This window comes from Centruroides vittatus, unplaced genomic scaffold (assembly GCF_030686945.1).
Source record: "Centruroides vittatus isolate TY-2023 unplaced genomic scaffold, ASM3068694v2 contig_766, whole genome shotgun sequence".
NCBI lineage: Eukaryota > Metazoa > Arthropoda > Arachnida > Scorpiones > Buthidae > Centruroides > Centruroides vittatus.
Window position 1 is genome coordinate 52,695 of NW_027122495.1, and position 12,143 is coordinate 64,837.

The 12,143-nt window shown below is 32.6% G+C and overlaps 2 long non-coding RNA genes across 2 annotated transcripts; both read left to right on the top strand.

The window, feature by feature from the left end:
- Window positions 1-208: 208 nt before the first annotated feature.
- Window positions 209-4,574, top strand: LOC136981487 (uncharacterized). Its single transcript, XR_010881720.1, has 4 exons — window positions 209-304; window positions 401-563; window positions 636-715; window positions 4,477-4,574. It is a non-coding gene; the product is annotated as an uncharacterized lncRNA (long non-coding RNA).
- A 747-nt stretch (window positions 4,575-5,321) lies between these two features.
- Window positions 5,322-6,579, top strand: LOC136981477 (uncharacterized). Its single transcript, XR_010881716.1, has 3 exons — window positions 5,322-5,418; window positions 6,097-6,283; window positions 6,346-6,579. It is a non-coding gene; the product is annotated as an uncharacterized lncRNA (long non-coding RNA).
- The last annotated feature ends 5,564 nt before the right edge of the window (window positions 6,580-12,143 follow it).

Here is a 12,143-nt window from a genome sequence, read left to right on the forward strand (position 1 = left end):
GGCTTAAAATCTTAGTTACTAAAAATTATTCTCTCCGCAAATGCATCGGTTTAATCCTAAATTTGCAGGTTTTAATGCATTCGTTATGACGTCTACCTGTAATAAGTAAAGCAAAAAATACATAAAGAAACAAATTTACTTTTTAAAATTAAAAATTTTATAAGCCTTGTACTTGATAAAAGTAGAAGTAATGAATTTCTTAAATTCATTTTAACAGCGGTTTTCTCACATATTATCTACGAAGAAACGATGAAAAACAGTCAATAATGTACTACTTCAACTTGCTCCTGAAGAGATACTTAAGGTTAAATATTTTTTCTTTATTTTCATTTCGTAAATTAAATGTTTATTAAATTGCTTTGTTAAATATTACTAAAATTTTACGTATTTTGTATTAAAGATTGACCTTTCCATTGCTCTGCTTGTTGGCTTTTTTCATCATTTTGCCACTTTGCGGAGAAGGACCACATTGGGATCTCGTAAATGAAGAAGCAAGAAAGGTTGAACAATACTGGTGGAGATATATTCTTCATATTAAGAATTTATACAACATGCCAGTAGATGTAATTTGCTGTATACTATTATCTTAAATTTTAAATTTTATGAAACTATAGTGAAAAAATTGTTTCTTGCAGTTTTTCATACATATATGGTTCGTTAATGCGTTAATGCAGTTAACTATAATTACAGTTCCTTTGTTATACATTCGTGACAGGTAAGAATAAAAGTATCCTTGTAATTGCTTTTTTTGTTCGTTCATCTTATATTTATTCTATCACTTAAGTAATTCTATAATAGGTAAGATATTTTAGGGTAAGATTCTCTAAGTGGACGATATCGACAATTTCGTACTGCATTTGTCAAGGTCCAATTAGTGTAGGCGGTAGAAAATCATTCATTTAAAATTACTAGCAAGTTGTTATTTATATGACTAATCAGGATGATTTAAGTAAGTAGACGTTTTTCTACGAAGAGCTCTAATGATTAACAAGGACTCACTACATTTATTATTACTATCTTTATTTACAAACAGTATTAATAAGAGGTCAGGGTCAATAAATGGTCTACAAATTTTTGACAAACAAAAATGCTTGTGGAAATTCGCTTTACAATGAAAAAGCGAAAATTAATTTCATGAAACATGACAGATTTTGGTACAATTTTTAATTTAGACTGTTATATATCCTATAGATGATGTCTTGCTTTTCATCTATATCCATAGTGATTGAAGTAGTTGTTGGTTGAGTATGTCGAAATTGGTGTCATTTACAAAATTTGGAGAGACATCACATGTTATGTAAAAATGCTCTTGTGATTCTTTACATTTTACCTAAAAGCATTTAGTCATATGTATTTTTAAGGATAATTTGAACTTATACAACTAAAATTCGTTTCGAAGACGTTTTCATTATTACCTAATTCTGGCGTTGAAATAGAGAAGAAAGGAAACTTTTCATCAGAAGCAAGGAACTATTTGCGATCACTTTGTTACTGACTTTATTACAACAAATACTTACACACTATATACTCAGCGTTACAAATTCAATTTTAAAAAATTAACAGCAGTTTTGTCTGCAAACAACTTCATTTTACGAGATCAGACTTATGTGAAGGTATGCCTATACCAGCAACGTTTTCATCTTGCTTCTATTAACTTTGTGAGTTCTATGACACCCTTTTTTACTGTTAGTCTTATTACACCATAATTAAAGCGCCAGAAAAATCACATTTTTATTCCGGTCATCGAGTCCCTTATCAACTCTCTGTGATGTAACTGTTCAGGAAATAATGTATACAAGTTAACATAAAATTCTGCTTTCTGTGCTTCTTATCACCATGTAAGTTAAAAATTTTTATAAACACAATTCTTAACTTACATGGTATAAAAAGCACAGAAATGGCTCATAAATTGAATACAAGACTAGACAAGAAACGTATAACAAAACTCGTTGTTTTTATTACTTTTGAAGTGACTGTGCTACTAGCAATTCCATTTTTTTATTTTTCCATGACAAAAGTAAAAATTCAAATTTGTGGCACTTGCCATATTTCTTGTGTCAGCATCTGAATGATATTACTAAATAACGAAAGTAAAACAGCACTTACGTATTTACGTGTTTTTAGGTTTCATGTAGGTGATGCCATGAGTAAGAAATTTTGGCATGTCTTGCGGATTGATGATGATGTGTGTTAGGTGTTTAGCTAGTTTCTGGTGCAGTGATGTAAATTTTTTGTACCAGAAATTGTGAATGTTGTCTACACCAGGAGTCTTGCAGCTGTGTGTTCTGTTAACAGAGTAGTGGATGTCGAGTACATTTATTTCAGCATTATTATTATTATGGGTTTTGTGAGTTATACTCTGTTGACACCCGTTACTATGCCGGACCGAAGTCAAGGCATAGTAACCAAAACAAGACAAAAATTAAAGAAGTGTACCAGTGTTTGTGTCCGTATTCAGGAATTTCCTCACAATATGACATGTATTCAATATAGTGGCCTTTTGTAGTGTGAATATGTGTTTCTATTCAATTGTAATGTGCCCAGGCTTTTGTGTAGTGTGTGTGGTATGACACATGCAGAGGAGAGAAAGACAGGTACAATAAGCACCCTAACCATCTTTCACAGATGCTTTATTTCCTGGGCAAGTTCAGTGTACTTGTTGATTTTTTTCAGTGAATGCGTTTTGTATATTCTGAGTGTTTGGAATGACTATGTCTACAATGTATGCGATTGTATTGTGTTTGTCAATGAGTGTGATGTCTGGTCTGTTGTGATAAATTGTTTTATCTGTGTTTATGGCTCTTATAGTACATTTTGTGCGTTGTTTTCCAATACTGTCTGTGGGACGTATTTGTAGTATGGTTCGTGGATGTCTAATAATATGTGTTTCTTTGCAAGCTCTTGGTGTATTATATTTGCTACTTGATTGTTTTTTGTTTTATCATCTCGATTATACATATAAATAATAATGTATACAAGTGAACCTGGATATATGAGGTTCTACTATAATAAGTTTTATTTATAAGCAATGTAGACAATATAAATATAAACACAAAACAGAAAAATATTAAGGTAGAAAGAGTTAATTGTTTATATAGACACGACCAACGATCGCCTGAATAATCGGGCTAGAATTTGGCAAATTAAATGATTAATATAAAGAAACTAGCAGGTAGGCCCGGCGTTGTTCAAGCAAAAGTAACCATAGCGAAGATTAAGATTATTACGTTATAGTTAACCTTACCCGTTTTCACAGAATGCAAGAATTGGATCCCTCTGTTTTCAGACTGATTAAAGAATTTTTAGATGGGTCGAAAAAAATGTTCGATATCCCGCAAAAATGAAAAAAAACTGCATCTGCGTCTTGCACGTCGCTTTCTCTTAACACTTCCATCAACAATGGAAGTGTTAAGAGAAAGCCTTAATCCTGTCCCTCTCCCCCGTGGGGAGGAATTTCAAAAAATCTCTTCTTAGTGTGCGTTCTCGTGACGTACTCTGTGTACCAAATTTCAACTCCTAACCGTTTGGGCTCTGCGCTGATTATTATTATTATCAACTCGTCTCGATTATCTATATAGATTTGTCACTTGATGGAGGTTTTAGGCGTCATCTCTTGATTAAATTAATAATAATAATTTATTAAATAATTTAGAACCTTCTGGAAGAAAAGAACTGACTCGACGCAGCGTTTTAACTTTCGTTTACCGTGCGGTGCTCTCGCCAGTTGCGCCATCCGGACCACGAACAAGACTTCACTTTCAGAGGTATTTAAATTTGGATATTACTCTGTTAATCACGGCACTGACTAGAGATGACTCTCACGCCCACATCTCAGCCAGCTAACGTTTTACCGAGTAAGGTTTTATCCAAATTTAAATACCTTTGAAAGCGTAAGCTTGCTCCGGGTCTGGGTGGCGCAACTGGCAAGCGTACTGCACAGCTAAGCAACCGAAAGTTGCGGGTTCAAGTTCCACTCCAAGTCAGTTCTTTTCTTCCAGAAGGTACTAAATTATAATTATTAATTTAATCAAGAGATGACGCCTAAGGCCTCCATCTAGTGACAAATTGCTTTATATTAATCATTTAATTAAGCAAGTTTTAGCCTGATTGTTCAGGCCATCGTTGGTTGTATCTACATATACTCATCGGGCATTAAGATGTCTATTATATGAAATTTTCTACTTTATGTTTGTAACTTTTTGGGGAGGCAAATTTAGTGGTTATGATAAACTCGTCCTTATAAATATTTAAAGCTATTTTCCATTTGTGTCGTGTTTTGTATTTAACTACACTATAATTTTTCTAAAATGTTCGATTACTTACTAATTTTTCCATAAAAGTTTCCTGACATTTTGTTTTTCATTTACAATGTGTTTACACCACTCAAGCGAATATAAATGTAAAAATGACGATTTCAGACAAATCCTTTATCATTATTATTCTAGAAAATGTTAATTCATAATGTTTTTATTACAGATGGCCAACATTTGGAACAGTAGTATTGTGTGTTTTCACAGTGGCAGGAATTATATCGCACATTTGTCAATTTCTAAGTACGAAGTTTATCGCCATCGTTGGATTGTCAATGAATATTGAGTATGTTTTATATTAAAAATATCTTTACTAAATATAATCCGATCTATGTTACTGCATGAAATACCGAAAATGACTTTTTCTCTGCTCTCCAGCGAATGATTTTTATGGATTTTTTAAAATTTAATGGTAACGACCGGTTTAAGAGAAACGAATAATGATACATAAAAAAATTTATCGTTCGAACTTGAAAGAAACTTTCTGAGCACAGTGTATAAATCGGACTGTGAAAATGACTGGGTGACTTGTTTATTGCCACGTTACAGAGAGTACATTAACATAAATGAAATGTAATTTTTTTATGCAAAGTTGAAAATTTTATGCCATAAAACCTCATTAGAATCGAATCCAGACTTTATTAATTATCCTGGGATTTGTGTGTTGGCAGGTCAATCCTCGTCGTTTAACTAAGCTAAACGAATCAGATCGAATCTATCCTATGTAAAATAGTCCGTATGTTCATATTTAATATAAAGAAATGATGATAGACATGTTATTTTTTATTTCAGTAAATTACATTAACTAAACCAATTAATGAATTAATGTAAAATTCGGCAACTACATTTGATGTACTGTACATTACATAACTGGTGTATTTTGTCTATACATTTATTTATATTTTTGTATATATGTCTGTTTTTTGTTTTCATCTTCATACACTCTTTACATAAAAGCAGCTTTATGTTTTGAATATCTTATAGAAACGTCGTGAATATGCTTCTGTACATCTATCAGAAACCCTACTTTACACATCTGAGTTCTTACTGCCTGGGCTTAATATTAGGATACGCATTTCTGAAAAAGAAACAATTCAAATTCCGAAAGGTATGTTATGAATATACTTTGCGTATTTCTGAACGTTAATTTTAAATATCCATTATTGTATAAAACATTAGTTCCGTAAATAAATTATTATAAGTAAGGAAAATGAAAACGTGATTGATTTTGAACAAAATTATAAAATCTCTGTTATTTGAAACACTAGATTTAATTAGTTATTTAAAAGTAAAGAAAATTCATTTTAACGTCCAAAATTATTTTAATTTTATCACTCCTTTCATATTTCATTTTATATTAATATATTAAATTTAATATTCACTGACTTTTTGTAAGAAGTTTGTTTTTCTCAATGTCCTGAACTAACACTTTGTTAATTTTATAAGATTATCAGCTGCTGTATATAATAATTTTAAGGTAATTAAATTTCACATTTACAAATTAAATAATCAGTATTTGTATTAGTAAAGACTAATACAAATAAAAAATTGACTTTTTTGTCATCCTTTTTATCATGTATTAGTTTTTACTATTTGTATTTTTTGCAATATGTATAAAAGTATATTGCGTTTAAAATCTCTTTTTTTAATAAATTTATTTACAACATAAAAATTTGTTTTTAATAATACTGTATATTATAACAGACGGCTCTTCGAAATCTTCTCGAAAAAGTTACGTATCTCAATGCTGGATTGTTTTAAAATTTATATTTATCATATTTTTCAGACGATTGTTATTTCATGTTGGATAACGGCAATTTTCCTGGCGGGATTGATACTCTTCGGTTTACACCAGTACAGAAATGATCCCTCTCCGAATGAATCAATAATTTTGGCACATCAGATTCTTTCTCCAATTGCAAGCATAGCGGTAACAGCTTGGATATGCGTAGCATGTTTATCGGGATATGGCGGTATGTTAATAGAGTTGGTAAGATAGTTTCTACATATAACTATAATTTAATTAATGTTGTAGGTGTAGCGAACAAATTCTTATCTCTCGACGTTTTCGTGGTAATGGATCGACTAACAACTTGGATTTACCTTCTGCACCCTATTTTTATTCTTTATCTATTTGGAGAATTCAGAAGACCCCTTCCATATACACAAATAAATCTGGTAAAAGAATTATCTTCAAATTCATAATGTCTGATATTCTTGAATCACATAGTTTTTTATTATTTCTTTAATATACTGCTATACTTTCAGAATGAAAGCGTAAATATTAAAAGTCGTAGATAAATAAACTTAAATAAGAGTTTCGTTAAATACAGGCTGTCATTTGTAGAATTTGTCAATATTAACTAAATCTCTTTTTAATGACGTAATTTATATTATTTTATTAATGTTTAGCATTAAATATCGTATAAATTTACGTTTACAGTATTTGTATATAGAGATATAATTTTTTAATCTCTATTTGTTGAAATATGTTTAATACAAATTCGTATATTTTTCTAGTATATGATGTATCTATTGGTGATGACACTGTCCATTATTACGTCTGTTTTCTATTACGCCTTCCTAGAAATTCCATTTTCGTATTTGCTTTCGAAAATATTATTGTCAGAAACTTCTAAGAAAAATTTTCCTGACGACAATGAAAATTACAAAATGCAAACATTAAAAAAGTGGAACTTACCAATTTTCTAGAGAAAAACGTTGCAAATTTCAGAAAGTAAAGGAGAAAGGATGGAAGAGTAATAAATATGGGGTCACAGTTCACTCCAACAAATATGCAAATAATATCAAGTAATTGATGAAACTTCAATTTTTATTAAACAAGAAAAACTTCATAAATATTTTTTGCATTGTGTTTACACTTTCGGTGTTCTGGGTTAATTTCCGGAAAAGGGAATTTATATATTTTTCTGCAACTTTGTCTGTCAATGTAATGCAGTGGCGTGTCGTGACATTTGATGATAGGGAAGCTGTGTTTCTGTAAGAAGCTGACTTCCAGGGGCAATCAATTAATTGCGCGTCAGTAATGGTTTAGGGTCCATTGGTATTCGTTTGTTGGATAAGCCGGTAAAAACCGTAGACTTCTCTAAATGTATTTTTAATAGATTATCTGACGTACTTAATAAATAAACAGGTTCAATATAATTACCTCTGTTATTAGATTCAATAGATTCCCTATGCCCTCTAAATGCCGATTCTTGCTTTGATAAAAAACATATAACATCTATTAATTGAGATTTAATAATATATCTATTAGCCGTAACTATCTTGTTGTAATTTTCAATATTTATTTTATATTTTTTACTAATGTTAAATTCTATTCTGTTTTGATTTCCAAATTGCTTCAATTTTACGAAAGAATCGATGTGACATTTACGATTTACGTGACTTTTGCCAGCTTTATCCAAATTCTTTAAATCGTCCAAGCCCTTCTTATTCCACACACTAATTTCATTTGAAAATGATAGGCCTGGCCGACAAAACAATTTTTGTATCCACAAAGCCATATTATGTCTTTAATCGTGAAAATGTCGAACAAATTTTTGATGCAGTATTTTTATTTAATTTAGGCATTGGTCTTTCTCTTTTACTAATGCTTTCTTTTTCGTTACATGGTCTTGAGTTCAAACTTTTTAAAATAAATTTTCAATATCACAATTACATTCTGAATCGCTAGCCATGATATAATGGCTAAAATAAAAAATAAAATTATAAAAACTTACTTGGTGAAATAAAATGTGCGACGGATATACCTAGTACAAAATATTCTTCAATGTATGAATATACTTTTAAGGAAAATTATAATTAAATATAGCTTTGTAAAGAAACGTACGTAAAAATAACATTGAACATTCTTTACTTTTTTAATCTTAAGTCTTAAATCTTAAAACTTAACTCCACTTAGTTCCACTTAGGATCCACTTAGTCAAGTAGCTCCATACGAGTGACTAATGATGGAATCAGAGATGGTCCTGTGGATGTGCAGTGCGTGCATGCAAGCAGGCGAGGGTGCCGATACTGGTCAATGTCAAATGCCTCTTTTGTCGCATCACTAGTATATCTCAAAGGACGCGACAGTGTTGTTGTAAATTTTAAACGTTTCTCACCATAGCTGTAAAAATCGAAATATGTTAATCTTAATAGATTGTCCGTTACTTGTTTCTAACTAATTCGTTTTAGGACCAGGTGTCCACGGAAATTTCCAAAATTTACTACTTTTCACTCACTCTCATTGAACTGGAAAAATTTCTGTCTTTATTACATCTAATATTACGAAGAAATCAGTACTCGGCTAGAAATTGGTTCAGTTAAGCTTTTAAGTAAAATTCCAACTCTTTCAGTAGGGTTTTATTTATGTCCCTAATTCCCTAATCTCTTGATTATTTTACTACTTAAGTAGAAATAAGTTTAAACCGGTTACTTTGTACTTGAATATCTGTAGTCTTGGGAAAAAAGTGGAAAGACTAATTTTTATGACAACGGATACATAAATCGTAAATTTAAGGAATATAAATTCTAGAGCTTTATTTGTACAGTACCTTGTGCATCTCCTTTATTAAATTTGGTTGTAAATGATGCTGCCAAAGTAACAGTTAATTTTTTAACATTGTACAAGAATTGTACACGTTTTTTTTTGCATCTCCTTATAGATGGGACACACTAAATAGTAATATCACTGGTTTAACATTGAAATCCGTAAGTAACATAAGATGGGAGAGCAGAATAAATATATCAATTATTTTAATGTATTTTTTAAAACTCCTGTCAACTATACAGAACTATCATAAAAACATACCTGTAAAGCGCATGCGCAAATGCCTATACTCTGGCTGCTTTACACCATTCAGTTATTTTCGCCGTGGAAGCTGACCCGGTTTCGACAATATAGTGCTTCCATTCCGCCACTGATATTCGAATATACAAGAACAATCTTATCGTTTTTTTCACATGTAGTATAGAAATTTGTAATAAGATACTTAATGCGGTTATAATAAAACATTAATTTTAATTAACTCAAAGTACGTTAAAATATGAATATAATCGCGCAATATGTATTTATTTTTTAGAAAATACAAGGGAAGCTTCCACCGCTTCCAAGGACAGCATGCCACTGGTGTAATGTAATTTTTTAAACTGTTGGAATGTAGTAATTTTATACATTATCAATAATTTTTAAAAATTTACTTGTCTTTAATGTATATTATACTTTCATCTTTATTAATAATTGTAATATTTTTAAAATTAAATATAATGTAATTTTATTAAATTTCTGTGAATGACTTATATATATATTTTCGTTTAAACTCTTTCTCGCCCGTGGGCACTAAGAGGGCCTCTTTTAAGTAAGCCCATTATGGGGCCGGCCAGGCTTACAAAGGGACCGCTGTTTGGTGAGGGACAGAGCCTGACATATTTGGAGCCATCCCCCTAAAATCTCCTGGGGATTTTTCGACCTGTCCAGTTTGATCCTGGGTCCTCCAGAGCGGTAGGATGCCACCATCCGGCCGTCAGTGATAGAAGGTATTGGTGGCAAGAGAACAATCACCAATATCTCTTGCTAGTAATCGCAAGGCAGTAGTGACAAGTACACTATGCAACCGTCACTGCTAAACTGGTCCCTAAGAAATGATATGATGGGCCACAAGCGACTGCCAGATCAAAAAAGGTAGAGACCACAGAGCACACGCCATTAGTGTACCTAAAGGACGATGAAGTGAGTAGCGACAGAACCCAGGAACTACTAAAGATGAACATTAGCCTGGTGAAGTAAGGCATTGGGATTAAAAATGTTTGCAGAGACTGAAACAACGACATCTTGATAGAGGAGTCAAAAAGCCAAGATGTCATGAGACTAAAACAGGAATTGATGGAAGGTCCACTAGCTCTAAAAGAGGTAGTTAATTCTCGAAATTTCTAAATCTCTCAGCCCCAAAAACACTGGTCACGGATTATTTTATTTGATGTCAGCCCTGACATTACTCACGAAAGTTTTGTGGAGACCATCAGAATTCAGAATAGCATCAAGCTGCAGTCTGACAAATTACAGCTTTGATATCCTTTAAAAGAAAAGGGAGGCCTTGTGAATTCGGTTCTTGAGGCCTTCCCCAATGGTCTATTGCACTCTTCTGAAGAAGGAGCGACTCCATGTGGAGTGGACTCGCAATCGGGTAAGGGAACATCTAGCTATTACCTGGTGCTACAAATACTACAGGTTCAATCACACAGCTTCACGTCAGCAGCTCAAGCATGTAGCAAATGCGATGCTCGATCACTCCTATAAGGATTGCAAGGCGATCGTGTCGAGATGTATTAACTGCACTAAGGCAAATAATAAGTTTGGCCTTCAGCTCGAAGCTGGCCACTTGATCCTGAATGTGAGTTGTCTGTGCTACCTTCGGGAACTGGAGAGATTAAAGGCCAGGTCAGTAGATAATGGGACCATACCTAACATGTTTAATCCTCTTATTACAAACTATCAGAAAGACGAAAAGACGTGACTGCAAGATCCTGCAGTTTAACGCTGAAAAGTTCTGACCTAGTACTGCCCAGCTTCAGGTAGAAATAGCCGAGCAGATCAATATCTTCCTGCTCCAAGAGTCATTCTTCGTACAGGTATATTTCGAGTTACGTCGTTTCGAGTTACGTCGTTCTCGATTATACGTCGTTTGTCAAAAATGTATATGAAAAAATAAAAATCAAGTTTAAGTCATTTTATTCAACTTGACATCTGTCCGCCACAAATATTGAAGTCGTAATATCACTAGAAAAGCGTTAAAAGCACGTAAAATCATATTAAAATATGTACATTTACAGTAAATGTTAATATAATCATCATAAATCCTAGAGAACGAAACATGAAAACATCTATGTTTCTGTGTTGTCGTCTTATTTAGCGGTCTTTAAGTGCTCATTATTGGCGTTTTCCACGGTAGTTCCAATGTCTACCATTTCGCATCGTTGTCAGCGCCACTCGATATTGGTAAATTTAACATAAATTAGTTTATTTTCTACTATCACAATATAATTTTAATAACTGTATTTGTTATTTAACCTTAAAAAATCATCTTATTTTATAATGTCTTAGAGAAACCACATTCACAAATAAAGAGTCTGCGATGTACTGTAAACATCACTAAATTGTAAACACGTACATTTACAAGTATGTACTATACGTACACATGTATTCGTAATTTTAGATTACTTTTTTCTGTACTATATTAAAAACTAAAATTTATTTGTTTGTAAGCTTAAAATAGATTCTTGTTATATTACTAAATAGATTATATTACTAAAAATGCATTTATAAATAAAATACAGAACTGGGAATGGTAATTTATGGTTTAGCCTAGTGACAAGTAAATTCGGAGACAAGTAAATTCGACTTACGCCGCCTCTCCTGGAACCAATTACCGACGTAAGGCGAGGTATATCTGTACAAGGAACAGTTAATCGGTTATCATTACAATGGAGCGTGTTTGCTGAAGAAGGTATCGAATGTCGTGTTGCTATTGTCTTGACACAGAGGAACATCGATTCAGATGCCATCACCAGGTCTCGCGACTCGTGGTGACCGCAAAAATACAGTCGCCCTCCCTTACATGGATTGCAGCCTCCGCTTATCACTCACTGTCATTTAACATCAGCAGTCTTTTGAGTGAAATCGAAAGGGTTGTCTTGCCTAACAATCGAGTGGTTTTGGCAGGCGACTTTAACGCAAAACACTCGTTGTGAAGATCTACAATAGACGATCCGGCCGGGTAAACGATGAAGAAAGTGGTGGAGGGATGGGGAATGCGCATTCTGAACGATTCG